At 38.8% G+C, this 17,913-nt stretch overlaps 1 protein-coding gene across 6 annotated transcripts in view; it reads left to right on the top strand.

Moving 5' to 3' along the window:
• Positions 1-17,913, top strand: part of DLGAP1 (DLG associated protein 1) — a 415,190-nt gene that overhangs the window by 166,914 nt on the left and 230,363 nt on the right. Inside the window, exon 1 of one of the 6 annotated variants that reach the window (XM_032122763.1) lies at positions 8,778-8,862. The exons of the other annotated variants lie outside the window; for them this stretch is intronic. The gene's annotated coding sequence lies outside the window, so the exon portion shown is untranslated. Of the gene's footprint in view, positions 1-8,777; positions 8,863-17,913 lie in introns of those variants that run through there. 6 annotated transcript variants of the gene reach the window in all.

The following is a 17,913-nucleotide window of genomic DNA, read 5'->3' on the forward strand; positions in this document are numbered from 1 at the left end:
CTTGATTGAACAATACCCTCTGCTTGCAGGCAGGTCCAAGGGTCAGAGCAGACCCTACTAGCTCAGCAGAAGGGGTCCAAAGAGTAGTTTTTAGAAGTTAAGATGTAACACTCTATGGTAATATAAGAACTCTTATAGGCTGTAGGTAAATGCTATAGGATTTGTATCTTGTATTAGATTGGTTAGTGACAATTAGAATATTCAGTACAGAAGATGATTTATTGTATTGTAACCAGGACTTCAGACACTTTTCCTTACTACTTCTTCCACTTCTACTCTTGCTCTTACTTCCACTCGTGCTCTTACACTCTCTCTCTCTCTCTCTCACCCGTTTACTCTCTTGCTCTCTTCGGCCTGCTCAGAGCTGAGTCTGGCAGCTCTGAGCAGTGCCCCAATACCCACGCCTTTACAATAAACCGACTGTGTCCCAAGACCTGCCTATAGAGATCTCTCCGTCTCCATCCATCTCCGTCCCGCCCGTAACCTACACATTATATTTTGAAGATCAAGAATCTAGGCAGGTACTTGAGGTAAAGGTGCCCAGTGTCCAAGAATTGGATTCTTTTTTTGTTAATGAGTGAGAAAATGAAAGTGCAACGTTAGCAGATTGGGATTTTTGGTTTCTGTAAGTGAGCAAGTAACAATGTAGCATAAGTGATCCAAAAAGTAATATATGGCCTTGTTAACATCAATAGCTTCATAATGCAGCTATTCAAATTATATACTCTAATTTGCTCCTGTGCCTCAGAGAAGTGTCATGCTTTCCTATGAGGCTGCTATGATTTTAGCTTCAGAGCACTGCATGAAAATGCCCTCTGGTCTGGAGGGTGCACTGCTTTATGATGGGTAGACCTTACTAAAATTAGGTTTTTAACACAGTAAAAATTGAGTTACGCTGCTTTCTGATATACTAAGTTCACTTCTTGATTTGGCCAAATGAGTTTGAGAAATACTTGAACAGGATGTAATTGTTATATCCCATTTCTTCATATTACATGATATATGCATGTTTATGCTTATGTGTATAACTAGTTTCCCCAAGTATTTTGTAAAAATAACAAATACATGTAGTTTTTCTATCTATCTATTCAATTTGAAAGTGTAACTCAGAAAGTGTGTTGCCTCATCTCCTTGAGGACATATGTTCCATCTCCTCATGGAACACAGCTGTTCCATGAGGTACAAAATGGACTGATTAGGTCAAAACATATTTTCTTTCATATACAATGTGGACTCTGTCCAAAAGCAAAATAATGCTAGGCAGGACTGAAGGCAGCATGAAGGCAGTATGACATCAAGAAAGACGTATCCCCACTGCGTCAAAATGAGACTTGAACTACAGAGCTTCTTATATATAAGATCAGAAGCAATCCCATATAAGAGGGATATATCTAAGCAGCTTTGTAGGGGATGCAGGTATTTTAATTCACAGAAAATAAGCAGGATGTGATACTAAACCCAGCACTTCCGTGCAGATGCCATTGGACCAATGTAGGATCATCCTTAGTGGAAATTTGTAACAAGGATGAACTTTGTCCTGCAGCAAGATTTCTGATCTGGCTTTGACTCTTTGATATTTGCTGACACCAGTCAGATTTCTTTCCATGTCATGACAAGCGTTAGTGTCTTAGAGCAACAATAAGCAAAGAAGCCTGTGCTGTGGGGAAAGCATGATGCACCAGATGTAACAGGGCATACATGGTTTCGGGAATTACCTTATTTGAGAGAGCATCTGGTTTAGGTTTAGACAAATTAATACCTTGAGACTGTTTGGATAGTGCATTGACCTCTTGTTGACATGTCAATAGCCTGAGTATCTGAGAAAACAGAAAATAATTGCTGCATCCTGATATTCTTCTATTACAAGAATTTATTCATCCTGAACTGCCTGACCACTGTAGCATTCAACAACATGGTGAGTTTTTTATTTTCAATTACCAATCTTTACTGCACAGGATACTATGTAAGATTGTGTGCATGTAGTGTGTCTTCTCTGAGTAATTGGTTAGCTGTCAGGGAACAAGAAAAAAAATCAATAATACCAACAATTTTTAGCTCTTAAATTCTGAATTAAATGTTTGTTGTATTAAGCACATGTCATTATATATACGGCTCTGTATGGGTATTTTGTTTTGATTGCATTTACTTTCTCAGTGGTTTCCTTATATTTAAAGAAGTTATCAAAGGCCCGTTGCATTGTTTAGGTTTCAAAAGATCTTGAGTCCAACTATTAACCCAGCACTACCAAGTCCACCTCTAAGCCACGTCCTTGAGTGCCGCATCCACACATCTTTTAAAAACCTCCAGGACTGGGGACTCAACCACTTCCCTGGGAGCCTGTAGCAATGCTTGACAATCTTTCCCATGAAGAAATTTTTCCTGTTATCAAATCTAAACTTCCCCTGGCACAACTTGAGGCCATTTCCTCTGACCATGTCGCATGTCCGTAAGGAGAAGAAACTGATTTTCACCTCATTACAACCTCCTTTCAGGTACTTAAAAAGAGCAAAAAAGTCTGCCCTCAACCTCCTTTTCTGCAGGCTAAACACCTCCAACTCCCTCAGCTGTTCCTCATAAGCTTTGTGCTCCAGACCCTTCGCCAGCTCTGTCACCCTTCTCCAGACACACTCCAGCATCTGTGTCCTTCTTGTAGTGAGGCACCCAGAACTGAAGACGGGTTTCGAAACGTGGCCTCCAAGTGCTGAGAACAGGAGTATGATTCCCTCCCTAGTCTTCCTGGCCACACTATTTCTGATACAATCCAGGATTCTTGGCCACCTGGTCCACACTGACTCATGTTCAGCTGCTGCCGACCAGCACCCCCAGGTCCTTTTCCACCAGGCAGCTTTCCAGCTGCCCTGCCCCATTGTGTGGCGTTGTTATGACCCAGGTGCCGGATCCAGCACTTGATCTTGTTGAACCTCATCCAGTTGGCCTCAACCTCTTGATCCAGCCAGTCTAGATCCTTCTTCCAAGCCTTCCTGCCCTTCAGCAGATCAACACTCTCACCTAACTTCTTGTCATCTCCAAACTGACTGAGGGTGCACTCGGTCACCTTGTACAGAACATTGATAAAGATATTAAACAGGACTGGCCCCAACACAGAGCCCTGGGCAACAACCTATTCTGTTCCTCCCAAAACTGCCACTTAGGGAGGAGTTCCTCCACCTGGTGGCACTTCCCACAGGGGTTCTGAGAGCAGGGCACAGCCCTGTAGCTGGCACGGGGATGGCAGCCTGATCTCACCAGAGCTGCGTCTGGGCAGCTGCATTAGCCCTTCCTGTGTGACCTTCCAGACTGATTACTTTCTGGAAACACATACCTGGCATAAATTGAATTATCTGGTTTCAGCTTAGATTAAGTATTTGATTAGTAATTAAAATCCAAATGTAAAACAAATTGAGAATGACAAATGCAGTTTATTGAATCAGTAGACAGCTGCTTTCCTGTTCTGTCTCCAATGCAGTTCCATTTGATTTACTAATTATATGCAAACTATTGTTATGTTGTGGTTCTTCATAACAATTTTGGTATTTCAGCAGAAGTCCTTCTTGGTTAGAATGACTGAAATGGCTTAGTGGAGTAATTTGTATCATTACAGTTACTGATAAATTGTATTGCTACACAGTCTGTCAGACTGTTTGTTTCATATATGTTTGAGAAATAAAAACCTATTTATTTTCTGTGAGGAAATCTTGAATAAATTTAAAGCTTTGTTTTTTACCAAGATATGACATGGTATTCCTTTCTAACTTTACAAAATATCTTCTGCTGAGCAGCGGGACCTCTGTGCAGAAGGAGGAAAAATTTCTGACTTTGAAATATTACTAGTATTGGTTACCCTTCTAAATGCTTAGTATTATCTTATGGTCTTATTCATAGCTATAGCAGTACTAAAACAAGGGAAGATATATGAGGCATGAATGATGTGTTGTCTTCTTACACGGAAACAGAATGCAAATTTCTGACATATTTTTCAAACTTGAATTATTTATATATCAAATATTATTCTGGCAAATCCTGATTAAACTTAGATGAATTCTCTTAATCTCTTCAAAAGTTTGCCCTACAGTTTTTTGTAATCTTCCTGACTCCGCCAAAATCTATGAAAGATAAGACTTCCATATACGGGACTGAATAAATATTATTTAGATCCCTAAATCTCTGTAGCTATATTGATATATATTCCTTTTTTAATCATAAAAAAATCTTACTATAGCTAGGAAAATACCTTATTATTTTGGTGCAGAACCTGTTCAATTGGTTAATTATAAAAACTCAGCAATAACACAATAAAACATCTGATTCAGATAATCTTTTTTGTTCAGTGTTGCAGGTATGAAACCTGCACTGTGCAAAATACAAAAGATAAATTCACCCTTACAGAGTAGTAAAAGTCTGACCAAGGTACCTTAGTAATGTCTTCCAACTCAGTGGTAAGTAATTACACAAAGTAGTTACACTTTCGAGTGTGAGGAATGATGTGAGGGTCCTGAAAGTGGACAGATCTTCAAGGCGACATGTACTGTTTATGGCAATTTTAGAGGGACAATAGGTGTCTCAGTAAGGCAGTTTTGTTGCAGGTGACAAAGCTTGAGTGATCAGTGTCTCTGTTAACAGCTAAGAGTGGAGTCTGCAGTGTTTGAAACACCTCTGGGAAATGGGAAGACTTATGGGCTACTAACAGCCTTTAATTGCTTGCACTGTTGCCATTAAATCCAGATGTTTGACAGCACTCAATTAATACTGCGTTTCTGCTATTGCTGATTTCCATTGGCATGCTTGTCTCTCATGCTGTACTGTGGGCTCATGGCTGAGGAAGTAATTTATTTGATAAAACCAAAGAAAGCTTGCTCTACAGGGAGTAGGATTCTCTGGGAAATCTATTGCCGAGCGCCATTAATTCTCACCTGCCATCATCACTTAGCCCTCAAATAGATTGTGTCAACGCTAATGTTGCAATTTTTGTTTTCAGGTGTGTTAGCTGACCTTCTGCTTGGGGGTAATGTGAAGGCTGGCAGAGATGTCTACTCACTGGGAAGGGTGTTAACTCAGAAATTATTTTTCTTTGGATAGCTAAGGATCATCTATTTATCTAAGCATGAATGAGTATTAAATTGGGCTAGAAATGTAATTGATAAATGTTATTGCTTACTACAGCATGTTGTTAATTTTGTCACAATTTAAATTATGTGCTACCAAGAAACTGTAGTGATGGCTGCATAATAATCACTCCTATAAGTATTTTTCTTCTATCCATATGTTATCTTTTCCTGTAAATGAGCTACTTTTTTTGTTCAAATGTGATGGCACTACCTATTGCACCAATTCTGAAATGACTATTTAATAGCAGTCACAAGTTTATTTTGCTGCCTTATAGATACTCTTTAATGGCTTTCATGATTTAGTTTTCATTCTCAATTCTCATTCTCAAATCCTTTTCACAAGTGGCATTAGTCAGGGTGCTAAGGATGAGTACATGTCACCCAAGGTAACCTATCCAAAATTAGTGGTTTAGTCTAGATAGTTGCCTGGGATCTCTCCTAGGCTGTGGAAATAGCAGCAAAAAAAAATGGTTTTGACTAAATCCCTAAATGATGAGGACAGATTACCTTACTCCCACCTCTAGATGTGCCACTCTCTCCAATGCTAGAGGAATCACTGGCATCAGGCTGAGATCAAGTGATTGATTTTTTAATTTTTTTTTTTTTTAATGAATGAGAGTCTTTTAAATTACTGTTATTCAATAGTAGGCTGCTTTTTTGTAGAGCAGAAATAAGAACATTTGGTTAAGCACAGAACTTATTTTTTGGTTGTGTGTGGCTTTCCAATATGAGTTACATTATGCAATATTTTCATCCATTTATTCTTGACTGAATAAAGAAATACAACCTCACAAGAATCCACCTGAAAGCAGTTTACCTCAGTAGGAGAAAATTGTCTTTCATTCCCTCTGGTTGTTCTCAAAACAGAAGTTTAAAAAGCCAGTCAGATCCACAGCATCAATGTTTTACACTACTCATGTTCTTTAGAATAGAAATATTAAGAATATTTAATTTTTTCACAGTCATATTTCTCAAAACCTTTTTTAGTCCATGCAAAGTACTAGAAGGCTTGTACTGTAATATATGGTGCACATCTGCAAACCCTGGTTTGTGACATTAAATGACAGCATCTACAAAGTATTCTTCATATGTCTTCTTTCTCCTCTGTGTAGTTTAAACAAGCGGTTTTTCTTCATTGAGGTACCTCCTCAGTGTGTGATTTTATGCTTTTGAGAAGAGGAAGGTGTTTGGTAGGCATTTTACTTATGTACTTTCCCCTTGGCCTGAAAGACCCCATTTACCTATTATGCTTCTGCTTTCCATCCTCCTTCATTTTCAGGAGCTAAGGACTACGGACTAAGTGCTACCAGTCTCAGGAGAGCCTCCTTGAACTGCTTGTGTCTGGCAGCAAATACTTTTTCCTACTCTCTTTTCACTTCATCCCAGTAGAGATGATTCTTTCCCTAGAAAAGGATTATCTGGCTTATGAAATTTATCCTGTAGCCAGACCTAGCAGCAAGAGAATTGCCTGTCCTTGATTATAGGGACAGGAGAAATGGGTTTGCAGAAGACCAGAGCTTTTGCCATTGCTTCAGCCTGTTACATAACAGAATTCAGGGTTGACTTTTTATGGCAGAAAACAGATTTTAAGGGGAAACCCACATTACCTGTTTAGCAAGAGAAAATTTAGTTATAATACAGGAATAGCTGGACTTCAGCGAGGTAAAAAGACTACCAGATCTTTCTTTAAAAATCCTCCTCCTTAAAAGGCAATTTACTATACAGAAGTGCAAGTCTGGTAGTTTTCTGAAGTGCAATGAACTATTTCTTAACACATGGTATTAATAGTCCTAAGAACCTGCAATGCAGAGTACACTCTTCCAGTAATCATCCCTTTTTTAATTACTAATATAAAGTAATACAAATTTTCACCTTTTACATTATTGCTATGTAATCTCAGACTAAAAAACTATTATACGCATTTTTCATAATATTTGTGTTTGCAGACCACTTTAACTTACAGTAGGAAATATTGCTACCAAATAGGTGATATATTATTTGTTCTGAAAATTACATAACTTGACAGACTATATTATTCAAACTACTGCTGAAGTGGGATCGAAGTGCTTCATAGGCCTTGGAATGGATCTGGAAGGTGCTGGGCAGGAGGCTGTGCTGGGGCATGAAGTTCACTTGACTTCCATTTAGCAGATTCTTTTGTTTTCTGGAGTTTCATACTAGAAAAACCAAGGCATGTGAAGATTACTTCTGTTTGGAAAATATATTCTGTAGAGCTAGGTTTTCATTATTAATATTTTATACTGGGATTTTTGTTATTGGTGCTTTTTGTCTTTCCATTATAGAGTGGAACCTATGTGAAAACATACTAAAGCAGTTGTGTATTGGTTATGAATATAGAACAACTTATAATTTGGGCCTAAAAACTAGGACACCTCTGCAGTCTGTGCAAAATTAATAATTATTATAATTTTTGACCAACAATCCAGAAAAACCCATTTGTGCATAAGTAAAGGCATCCTACTTTTTCATTTTTAACTTGGTATTTGTTTTGTTTCTATGTATTTTGTAACAACTCAAGCACAGATTGTTTTGTAACCTCCTAACTGGCAGAGAGGCAAGAAAAAAGGATTTATACATACTATCTAATGTATACCTTTAATGTATACAGGTGTGTTATGTGTAGTGTCCTATTTAGGTTGCAGTGCCTAATCTTTTCTAATCATTCTCTTCTCTCTATTTTCCATATTATCACAGTTTGGATACCAAATGTCACACTTCTGCAACATGCAACCAGTCAACATGCCTGCAACTATATTTAGCCATTTCACAAGTCCCAAGTTAAATGCATACTTAGAGAATGTGTTAATTTAAAAAAAAAAAAAAAAAAAAAAAAAAAGTGAAAATAATTACTGGATAGCATCAGGGAATAAACTGAGGAGTAAAAGTCACACAGAGCCTTTTCATATCAATGTTCTGTCATGTTAGGGATTAAACGTATCGCCTTTATTGTTTGGCTGCACCATTCCCACAGAAGATAAGAATCTGCTTTTAACTGTTTCATGCAGTTAATGATAGTCTTTGATGGTCTTCAAGGAATTAATTTGACAGTTTGATAATGTTTGCTTGCAGAGTAAAGCCTTCTAGCAACTGTAAATGTAGATTCTAAGTAAATTGTTACTGTTGTTTTGTCAGTGTCTTTGGAAAGGCACAAATACTTGAAGGTACTGCTTTAATTTTGGGCAGATGTTTTGTAGACTTTGTATCAAGAATAAATTCTTGATTGAATGCATACAGTCTTGATACATTGCATGTTTATGAAAAAAATCCTTCAGTTGAAATATCAGCTGTAATTCCTCGAGTTATATCACTGTTCACTGACTTTTATTTTGCTTCTTAAATCATTTTATCTACAGTGGTTCTACCTAAAGGGACTATTAAAATTCAGAGTCATTGAATCATGCAGAGCAAGAATGTTTATGCATGTGCTGTGCAAGTTAATAAGCAAGAAAGTTTGTACAAGCAAAGACTGTCTTGTTTTATATGGATGTAGAGAGCTTTTTCAAAGCACAGCTCATTCGTTTCCACTTCACAGTAGAATCTATGTTGTGATTAATCAATTACAAAAGTATTAGATAAAAACTTCTAAAAAGAGTAATTATTAATTAATAATGTTGTTTTGCAACTTCAGATTACTATGCATTGAAAAATATAACCTGGAATACACAGTCAGTGAAAATAGAGCTGGGGGAGTGATACCATACTGCCATAGACTGAGAACTAGGAAAGCTCTGGAGAGGTAGGAAAGCTAAAAAAAAGAAAGCATCTTGCCTGATTAACATGTTTCATAACTTTTTGTCCTCACTAGGCAATCAACTTACGTTCATTTGAGAAGTGCGTTGTTTGTCAAGTTTGATAAGCATGATATACTATCATATCATATCATATCATATCATATCATATCATATATATCGTTATGATATACTAACAAAAAAGAATAGAATGTTAAGGGTTGGAAGGGACCTTAAAGATCATCTAGTCCCAACCCTCCCCTGCCATGGGCAGAGACACCTCTCAGTAGAATCATAGAATCAGAGAATCATAGAATGATTTAGGTTGGAAGGGACCCTAAGGATCATCTAGCTCCAAAACCCACCTTGCCATGGGCAGGGATGTCACCTGCTAGATAAAGTTGCTCAGGTTCCCATCCAACCTGACCTTGAACACTTGGACAACTTTTGGCAACCTCTTCTAGTGTCCCATTACCCTCACAATAAAGAATTTCTTCCTAATATCTAGTATAAATTTCCTTCATTTTAGTTTAAAACCGTACCCCTTGTTTAATCACCATCTTCCCCTTTTTTACGCCTCCTTTAAGTACTGGAAGGTCACAATAATGTGTCCACAAACTCTTCTCCAGGCTGAACAACCCAAAGTCTCTCAGCCTGTATGGGAGAGGTGCTCCAGACCTCTGATCACCTTTGTGACTCTTCTCTAGACCCTCTACAACAAGTACACATCTTTCTCATGCTGAGGACTCTGGGGCTGGACACAGTACTTCAGTTGGAGTCTCACAAGATCAGAGTAGAGGGGCAGAATCACCTCCCTCAACTGCTAGCCACACTGCTTTTGAAGCAGCCCAGGATGCAGTTGGGTTTCTGGGCTGTTGAGTGCATACTGTTGGCCCATGCCCAACTTTTCATCCACAAGAACCCCCCAAGCCCTTTTCTCCAGGGCTGCTCTTAATGAGTTCTTCTCCCAGTCTGTGCTCATGTCTGGGGTTGTCCTGAACCATGTGCAGGACTTTTCTCTTGGACTTTTTGAACTTCATGAGGTTCTCAAGCTTGTCCAAGTGCCTCTGGATGACATCCCATCCCTCCACTGTGTCAACCACACCACTCAGCTTGGTGCCAGCTGAAAACTTGCTGAGGGTGCACTCGATCCCACTCTCTGTGTCACTGACAAAGATATTGAAGAGCATCAGTCCCAGGACAAAGCCCTGAGAGACACCACTTGTCACTGGACTCCATCTGGATGTAGAGCCATTGACCATAACTCCCTGGCTGCATCCGTCCAACCAATTCCCTATCCACTGAATAGTCCACCCTTCAAATCCATGTCTCTCCAATTTGGAAATAAGGATGTCATGTGGCACTGTGTCAAAAGCCTTACAGAAGGCTAGGTAGATGGCATTGATCAGTCTTCCCTTGTTGACCATTGCAGTCACTCCATCATAGAAGGCCACCAGGCTGGTCAAGCACAATTTGCCCTAAGTGAAGCCATGCTGACTGACTTTAATTGCCTCCTTGTCTTGCACGTGCTTTAGCATTGCTTCCATGAGTATCTGCTCCATGATCTTCCCATGCACAGAGGTGAGGTTCACTGGCCTGTAATTCCCCAAGTCTTCTTTTCTCCCCTTTTTAAAAACAGGAGTAATGTTTCCTTTTTTCCAGTGACTGGGGACTTTGCCTAACTACCTTACTTTTCAAACATGATGGAGAGTGGCTTGGCAGCAACATCACCCAGTTCCTTCAGAACCCTGGGATGCATCTCATCAGGCCACTTAGATTTGTAGATATTCAGTTTCATCAAGTACTCCCAAACCTGCTCTTCAGATAGAGTGGGAAAGACTTCACTCCCCCAAGCCCTACCTAGAGTTTCAGGGACTTAAGAGATATGGGAAACCTGATGCCAGTGAAAAATAAGGTAGAGTCCTCAGACTTCTCCATATCCATAGTCACCAGTTCCCCCTGCTCATTTATCAGGAGACACACTCTCCTTGGCTTTTCTTTTTTGACCTATGTATCATAAATTCCCTTCTTGTTATTCTTCACTTCCCTTGCCAAGTCCATTCCATCTGTGCCCTAGCTTTCCTGATCCCATTCCTACACTTCTGAACCATATCCCTGTACTCTACCCAGGTCACCTGCCCCTGCTTCCTCTGGCTGTGCATTGCCTTCTTACTCCTCATTGTGAGTGCCAGATCCTAGCTCAGTCACATTGTTTTCCAGTCTGCCTTGCTTGAATTTTTACACATCAGGATGGCAATCTCTTGTCCTCTAAGAACTTGTGGATAAAGCAAATTGTTTGGGGTCATTAAGTGTGTAAGGATGGAATAAGTAAGGTTCATTTAAGTATATTAATACGATTTAGGTGGCAGTTATTCAATATTGCCTGGAAACTTGGAGACTCACCTTTGCAAACTTAAAACAGATTGGGATAGCCCATTTCCTAAAGAAAATCAGAGATTCTAGGATCTGGAAAAATGAAAAAAACACCCCAGATCCTCACGCAAAATGAGAATGGCAAGATCACAGCTAAGGTAATGTGGTCTGAACATTGATTGACATAAACCCTTATCAGGAATATTTATTAAAATAAATAGTCAGTCTCCAAGGTTTAGTGCTTTCATTGTCAGCAAATGAAGAAAATTTGTTCTTACATAGCAATCCCTCTTTCTTAGGCCTTGTAAATGTAAAAAGCCATGTGCTGATGTTCTGCTAAGTCATGAGTGTCATCCCATGTCAGTACCCTTGTTTTTCTCTACTTACATGGCTTAAAATCAAAGAGTGAGTGAAGGTCATGAATAATTTGGTGTGTATTTGATATTTCTTGGAATTAAAATAAGTGTATGTCAGAAAGAAGGAAAAGAGTCTCTAAACCTGTAAGAATTATGTGTATCTTAGTAATCTTAACGTTTTCACATTGTTTCTTAAAAAGGACCCTTGTGACAGTAGGTTATGTTAATCCCACAGTGCAAATATCCAGTTTGTTTGTGACTGAGAACTAGATGGGTAAGGCTGAAAATTAAAGAAGTAATTTTTGGAATTTACTGTAATGAACACATTTTTCTCATGTGAGAGTCACATAAAATTACTGTATTTGTAGATGTCATCTGCGTTAGCTTCGGGGTTTGGTCTGGAAACCTGTGAATTTCAAGCAGTCTGCCCCAGAAAAAAAATGCTCACTGAAATACATAAAAATAACTTTGGTTTAAATATTAAATGTGCAGTAAATTGGTTGAAGCCTAACTCAAAATGGGGTACTGGCACATTTTCTATCTAAAAAACACTGGTACAATGGCAGCATTATGAATCCATAGATTATTTTTGTTAAAAAATTGTATATGTAGTCAGAACCTTAAATTTCAACATTGAGAATTGTCATCTGGTTGCCCAGCTATTGGGATGTCTTGCATCCTACATAAGAAAAGACACTGAGGTGCTGGAGTGTGTCTAAAGAACAGCCAAGCTGTGAAGGATCTGGAGAATAAGTCTTACGAGGAGTGACTGAGGGAACGGGGGTTGTTTAACCTGGAGGAAGGAAGGGTCAGGGGAGACCTTATTGCTCTCTACTACTACCTGAAAGGAGGATGTAGTGAGCTGGAGGTTGATCTCTTCTCCAAGATAAACAAGGGATAGGACAAGAGGAAATGGCCTCAAGTTGTGCCAAGGAAGGTTTGGATTAGATTTTAGGAAAATGTTGTTTACCAGAAGGGTTGTCAAGCACTGTAACGGGCTCCTCAGGGAATGGTTGAGTCTCCATCCCTGGAAGTATTTAAAAGATGTGTAAATATGGCACTCGGGGATGTGGCTAATGGTGGACTTGGAAGTCCTAGGTTAACGGTTGGACCTGACAGTCTTTTCCAACCTAAATGATTCTAAGATTCCATGATTTTGGAAACTGTGTTCCAAGAAGTAACTTCTCCAATATGGAAGTGGGAATCTACATTAGCACTTTAGGGGGAGCAATGTCTCAGGGCAGAACCCTTCTATCTTTATTAACGTAAACACTTCTTTAACTATATAATACAAACAGGTGTTACATATTTAATATCCTTTTAAACTCTGTGGAACCAAATACAGCAGTTACTAATACAATATTTTTTAAAGGCAACAAACCTCTGGTTTTTCATCTGCCAGGGTCTTTTGCTTCCTTCAGCACATGGCAATTCTGGCTCATTTCTCATTCTGACTCTTTAAGTTTTTGCTGATCATCTTATTTGCTGCTGCCATAGCTGAAGTCAAGCATGACCTAACTTTTCTGTGCCTTTCATGTGTGCTCAAAAAAATGTTAATTTTTACTGATTTAAGGGTTTTCTTGTATCATTTTACACTGGGTTTTCTCCTGCAGTTTACAAGAGGAGCTGCTGCTAGATGATGTATCTGTATAATGTTTGGAATGTTATATTTCATTCATGAATCTTACTCTTCTTTGCATTTCTTCTCAAAATTTACCTCTATCATAAAATACACATATAACTTCTATCACATAAAACTTAGAGGGTTGCTAGGTCGCTCTTAAATCTGTAGTTTTTAAGGGCATTCATAAACTCTTTTTTCTTCTGTGTCTTACCATTCTTGAGTCCAGAAGTGACTGAATTCACTTGTTAGTAATGCCAATACGTGTTTTGTCTTTCCTTAAGCATCTTGTTCAGCTGCTGCAGGATAAGACCTTTGATAGTATGGGGAAGGACTGGGGTGATGCTCTAAGAATCATACATACTTCATATTGAATAGCTTTACAAAGTAATTTCTTCACTTTCTATCCCTTTTAGTGCTATTACACCGTCATCATTTCCTTCAATTTTAACGTTCACCAATTTCAGGTGCACTCTCACCCTTGTTCAAATAGCAGCAATCCTTTGACTACTCATTGAAGTTTCAGAAGTGGAGCTTTGGCTGGGGAGTTGAGGCACTGCAAGTCCAGCAAAGATGTGGAAAGGCAGGGAGTCAGATCAGTTTAGTTCCCCTGAACTCTTCTATAGGCAGCTGCTGCTACAAATGTGGAAAAAACCTCCTACATGCAAGCAGTCACTGACTCCCCTCTGCTGGTGCATGGCTTTGCATGCAAAATTTTGGAAAAGTCCTAGAGAGACAATTCAGTTGTCATTCTCACTTGTATAGAGATATTATGAGACACCTTAAGTTGTTGTAGATCAAGGATGAAGTCTGAAAACTTAGGAGGAAAGTTTTTGGCCAAATCCTTCAACCACAACCTGTTTTTTGTAAGGCTGGCTGGCTTAGGGAAGAGCAGTGAAAGCTGTTCAGTACCTATCTGTGGAGGGCTGTGACCCCTGCTAGCAATACCTATCCACTACAGCCTGAGTTAGATGTTCCTTGTGATCTTATAATTTAGGAAAAGGCCATCTGGCTTTTACAGGTTCAATCTAATCTCCCTTCACATTGCCTTTTCTCTAATATAATAGGATTTAAATGTTTCATTGTAGCAAGAAAAAAAGCATGGCCGTCACACAGCACAGTAACCACTGTTCTCCTTGTCCATGCAGTTGTACTGTTGACCTGGAAATAATGACATAAATTTAAAACTGCAATGAGAAACACTGGAAAATACTCATTAAAACCTTTTAAATACTATAAGTGGTTTTGTGCTTGCTTTGAAGTGCTTAACCAGTACAGGTGTCAGAAATGGTAGAGAAAAAAAAATAATACAGAAGCAAAAGAAATTATTGAGTAAAGTATTCTGGTTTCAAAATGCAGAACTGAAAACCACTTTGATTTAATTTTCTTTTGTTTTGGAATTAAAGACAAAAAAAAATATAAATTACAAATTCTCTGAGAATTTAAAAATATTCTGATGTCTAATTTTTTACTGTTACTGCCTCTGCTCTTTACATACGTATTTCTTTTCTACTCTTAAATAATAATAATAATAAAAGGTCCCTCTGTGGTAAAAGAAATAGTACTGAATATTAAGTGAATTGAGCCTCACATCTGGTACTCATAAGCTACAGTATGAGAAGCCCTGCTGGGGCTGAAGGGATGTATTCCACCTCCCCATCACCCTTCCTGTCTGAAAATCTGTGCTATGTTAGCAGATCTACACAGACCTTGTTTGTGGTGGCTGACCTCTGCCTGCCTCCATCCGCACCTGTGGTATGTCTTTTGTCCTGGTATGTCCAACCCAGATGAAAATTAATATTGCTTGGGGCTGAAGCTCAGCTTTTTGGAGAAGGAGCACTTTAGAGTGTCTGTGCCGGTTTGGACAAATTTGGAGGAAAATATCCTCTGATAGAACGCAGGTTACAACCAGCCCTCCCCCACCAGGTTCGGGAAAAAAAGAAATTTTCCTCGAAGGAAAGTGAAAGAGATAAAAACTATTTATTTAACAAACACACAGAGAAAGGATAATAATGCTAAATAATAAAACCTCTTGCTGTGGACAGAAAACCTGGGAAAATTTAGAGTCCTTCTGTAGGTAGCCTCTCCCCTCCTTCTCGGAGCTGGGACAGGGTGGGCCCTCCTCCAGGGCCTCCACCTTGGTGGAAAAAGTCCCGATGTGTTCTGATGTTGAAACAGTTCAAAAAAGAAGAAGGGAAAAAAAACGAAGTCCCAGGAAAACAAAAGTTCAACTCTCTGTCTCCCTCCAAAGAAAAAGAAAGCTGAAAGCTGGCTGGAAAGCAAGCAGTGCTTCCTCCTGCTCCTCTCTCTCTCCGCAGCAGAACGCAGAGGGGTTTTTTTATCTGTGTTCTTGAAAACAAACTGCTTTGAAGAGTTCCCTCAGTTTTTCTCTACCCCCTTTCAGTCTCAGTTTAAAGACATAGAAAGGCACAAAATTAATTTCTGGGCATACGGCAGTGATATGGGATACACATCATAAAGTCACCCCAAGACAGTGTCCTGTTGTCTGCTTTGCTCTTGTTGGTCTGAATGAGCTCTGGGAGAGACAGCTTGCCTTTGCTCAGCAAGTAACATCAAAGTGGAACACTTGGAGTGTGACTGAAGGAAATGCCCCAGAAGAGCTCTGGTAAGCGCTCTTATAGAGCACTGATGTCATATCCTGATGAAAATGAGTATTGTGCTCCCCCACCTGCAACAAGGAGTGCGCAAGGCAAAGGGAAAGCTTCCTCAGACCCAGTCTCCTCAGACCCCAAGCTTTCTGGAAAGCATGTACTCTCTCCTAGCATTAGAAGTAGCTACGTGTGTCCATGACACAGCACCTTTACTTGTCCTTAAAGTGTATAAAAGTAGACTGTTCTTAAATTAGAATCACGGAACCATAGAATGTTTTGGGTTGGAAGGGTCCTTGAAGATCATCTAGTTCCGCCCAACTTGCTATGGGCAGAGGCATCTTCCGCTGGACCAGGCTGCTCAAAGCTGCTGCCAAATCAGTGGCAGCACTTTTTCTCTTAAGGATCCTTGCAAGATTTTTCTGTCGCATAAGCAGTGTAAACATTTCTTGAGTCATTTTTTTCTTTGGGCCAGGGCTCATTCCTACTAATCAGCAGTGCAGGTGGTGTGACAGAGGTCCTGTCTGTAGCTGTAAATTTTAATAAAGAACTCATCTCTTTATTTCCTCTGGTTCTCATTATGAAAATGAACTGGGTTCATGTATAAACATAAAGCTGTAGAAAAATTTCATTTAGTTTAGAAAAACACATAGCATAAGAACATGATCTAATGAAGTCCTGAATTTCATCCCTCCCCTATTCTTAAACTCTTTCATGTCTTCTTGTCCTCTGTTATGATATTTAAGTTACCAGTTTTGGAGGGTTCAGCCTATTTGGAGGGTTCAGTCACTGTTTCTTGAATATATGCCACTTATCACCATTTTGATACATATTTTTCATTTCTTTACTTTTTAAATTAGGACTGTTGTTTTCCCTTTTTATCTTTGTATGTTACCACATATAAGAAATAGATAAAAAATACTTTCTATTGATATGTTTAAGGATCTTTAAGACAGCGGTCTGTATTGAGAGCTACAACAATGCACAGATTATCTGTGCTACATATTCTGTCCTATGGGAACATCAGAGTAAAATGCTTTTGGTTTTACAGATAAAATAGGTTTTTTCAAGGAGTCAGATTGGTCCTATAATTCTGGTGAATTGCACTTTATTCCCCAAGTTGCTGTTGATGTGAATGGGAGCAAATTTTTTATTACCTGTGTTAGTGTCATTTTCATGCTGAACCAATGTATCTATGCAGTTATGCATTGGTAGAAAGCTCATAGAAGAATGTACTCCAAAGTTTGTCAAAGACAAACAACTTTCTTGCATTCTTCTTTTTTTTTCCTGCAGTAGCTGATACAGCTTTTATTCTCTTCACGCAGTGCATCATAATCCTCCCATAGGGTTTATTTTTTATCACTTTGAAATCCAAAGTTTAATATCCCAGTTAGGGTCAGGTGCTTGGAGATGAGAAACTTTCATAATTTTTCACCTGTGTAATAGTTCTGAATATGCAAGTCCCTTCCAGAAAGCTTGTAACAGTATATATTCTCATGAGTGTTGTATACTTCTGTTATGGATGGTAGTGCATGAGTTTATTGTTTCTAAGGGTATTCTAATGTGCCCAAGTTGTATTTATATGCAGGATATGTTTTGCATATCAGACAAAAAAATATCCATATTTTGATGTTTGAAGTCCTTGCTAGGAATTCTTTTCTAAAAATAAGCATTTTATAGGGTACTTAATCAATCTTATGTAAAAAATGAGCAGTTTGATCTTGTCTTCACTGTACTGCAGTTTTTCGTCTGACACACCCAGATTTCAAACCAGCAATCTTGGTAGGTTGTTGGGTTTTTTTAATAGGAGGTAGGATGAGGAAACTTCTGGGTGTACTGTTTTAGCAGTGCCTTCATTACAAGATGAAAAATATTGATGAATGAGTGAACAAAGATTTGATTAGATAATTGTGACGGAACAAAACTGGCAGAATTGTGTGTTCTGCTTTGCCTGTGGGCTTTTCTATCAGCACTTGAACAACAAATCTGAAAAGTGACAGAATTAAATCTTAGCAAAATAAATTGAGATAAATTGTGTGGTCTTAGCTGGTTTGCAGTCCCCGATAATTTGCTGCCTGATGGAAGTCAGTCAACCAGTTT

Source organism: Corvus moneduloides, chromosome 1 (assembly GCF_009650955.1).
Source record: "Corvus moneduloides isolate bCorMon1 chromosome 1, bCorMon1.pri, whole genome shotgun sequence".
In the NCBI taxonomy this organism is placed as follows: Eukaryota; Metazoa; Chordata; class Aves; order Passeriformes; family Corvidae; genus Corvus; species Corvus moneduloides.